Below are 2500 nucleotides of genomic sequence, written 5' to 3' on the forward strand. Positions count from 1 at the left end.
ACCCTGGAACCCCCCGGGTGGCACAGGGCTGGATGGGGCTTTCGTATAGCAGGGACGGTGCTGCCTCTCGCTTCGCTCGCTGTCCGCCGCTCGCCGCTCGCTCGTGCAGCCAAAAATGGCCAGTTTTGGCCCGTTTTTGGGCCGTTTTGGCCAGTTTTTGGCCTGTTCTTGCATTGCGCGGTGACCGTCGAGAGCGGAGCAAAACGTCAGCCATCTCAGCACCCTGGAACCCCCCGGGTGGCACAGGGCTGGATGGGGCTTTCGTATAGCAGGGACGGTGCTGCCTCTCGCTTCGCTCGCTGTCCGCCGCTCGCCGCTCGCTCGTGCAGCCAAAAATGGCCAGTTTTGGCCCGTTTTTGGGCCGTTTTGGCCAGTTTTTGGCCTGTTCTTGCATTGCGCGGTGACCGTCGAGAGCGGAGCAAAACGTCAGCCATCTCAGCACCCTGGAACCCCCCGGGTGGCACAGGGCTGGATGGGGCTTTCGTATAGCAGGGACGGTGCTGCCTCTCGCTTCGCTCGCTGTCCGCCGCTCGCCGCTCGCTCGTGCAGCCAAAAATGGCCAGTTTTGGCCCGTTTTTGGGCCGTTTTGGCCAGTTTTTGGCCTGTTCTTGCATTGCGCGGTGACCGTCGAGAGCGGAGCAAAACGTCAGCCATCTCAGCACCCTGGAACCCCCCGGGTGGCACAGGGCTGGATGGGGCTTTCGTATAGCAGGGACGGTGCTGCCTCTCGCTTCGCTCGCTGTCCGCCGCTCGCCGCTCGCTCGTGCAGCCAAAAATGGCCAGTTTTGGCCCGTTTTTGGGCCGTTTTGGCCAGTTTTTGGCCTGTTCTTGCATTGCGCGGTGACCGTCGAGAGCGGAGCAAAACGTCAGCCATCTCAGCACCCTGGAACCCCCCGGGTGGCACAGGGCTGGATGGGGCTTTCGTATAGCAGGGACGGTGCTGCCTCTCGCTTCGCTCGCTGTCCGCCGCTCGCCGCTCGCTCGCGCAGCCAAAAATGGCCAGTTTTGGCCCGTTTTTGGGCCGTTTTGGCCAGTTTTTGGCCTGTTCTTGCATTGCGCGGTGACCGTCGAGAGCGGAGCAAAACGTCAGCCATCTCAGCACCCTGGAACCCCCCGGGTGGCACAGGGCTGGATGGGGCTTTCGTATAGCAGGGACGGTGCTGCCTCTCGCTTCGCTCGCTGTCCGCCGCTCGCCGCTCGCGCAGCCAAAAATGGCCAGTTTTGGCCCGTTTTTGGGCCGTTTTGGCCAGTTTTTGGCCTGTTCTTGCATTGCGCGGTGACCGTCGAGAGCGGAGCAAAACGTCAGCCATCTCAGCACCCTGGAACCCCCCGGGTGGCACAGGGCTGGATGGGGCTTTCGTATAGCAGGGACGGTGCTGCCTCTCGCTTCGCTCGCTGTTCGCCGCTCGCCGCTCGCTCGCGCAGCCAAAAATGGCCAGTTTTGGCCCGTTTTTGGGCTGTTTTGGCCAGTTTTTGGCCTGTTCTTGCGTGGTGCGGTGACCGTCGTGAGCGGAGCAAAACGTCAGCCATCTCAGCACCCTGGAACCCCCCGGGTGGCACAGGGCTGGATGGGGCTTTCGTATAGCAGGGACGGTGCTGCCTCTCGCTTCGCTCGCTGTTCGCCGCTCGCCGCTCGCTCGCGCAGCCAAAAATGGCCAGTTTTGGCCCGTTTTTGGGCTGTTTTGGCCTGTTTTTGGGCTGTTCTTGTGTGGCGCGGTGACCGTCGTGAGCGGAGCAAAATGTCAGCCATCTCAGCACCCTGGAACCCCCCGGGTGGCACAGGGCTGGATGGGGCTTTCGTATAGCAGGGACGGTGCTGCCTCGCGCTTCGCTCGCTGTTCGCCGCTCTCCGCTCGCTCGCGCAGCAAAAAATGGCCAGTTTTGGCCTGTTTTTGGGCTGTTTTGGCCAGTTTTTGGCCTGTTCTTGCGTGCCGCGGCGACCGTCGTGAGCGGAGCAAAACGTCAGCCATCTCAGCACCCTGGAACCCCCCGGGTGGCACAGGGCTGGATGGGGCTTTCGTATAGCAGGGACGGTGCTGCCTCTCGCTTCGCTCGCTGTCCGCCGCTCGCTGCTCGCTCGCGCAGCCAAAAATGGCCAGTTTTGGCCCGTTTTTGGGCTGTTTTGGCCTGTTTTTGGGCTGTTCTTGTGTGCCGCGGCGACCGTCGTGAGCGGAGCAAAATGTCAGCCATCTCAGCACCCTGGAACCCCCCGGGTGGCACAGGGCTGGATGGGGCTTTCGTATAGCAGGGACGGTGCTGCCTCTCGCTTCGCTCGCTGTCCGCCGCTCGCCGCTCGCTCGCGCAGCCAAAAATGGCCAGTTTTGGCCCGTTTTTGGGCCGTTTTGGCCAGTTTTTGGCCTGTTCTTGCGTTGCGCGGTGACCGTCGAGAGCGGAGCAAAACGTCAGCCATCTCAGCACCCTGGAACCCCCCGGGTGGCACAGGGCTGGATGGGGCTTTCGTATAGCAGGGACGGTGCTGCCTCTCGCTTCGCTCGCTGTC

Source organism: Musa acuminata, unplaced genomic scaffold (genome assembly GCF_036884655.1).
Source record: "Musa acuminata AAA Group cultivar baxijiao unplaced genomic scaffold, Cavendish_Baxijiao_AAA HiC_scaffold_108, whole genome shotgun sequence".
NCBI classification, from domain to species: domain Eukaryota; kingdom Viridiplantae; phylum Streptophyta; class Magnoliopsida; order Zingiberales; family Musaceae; genus Musa; species Musa acuminata.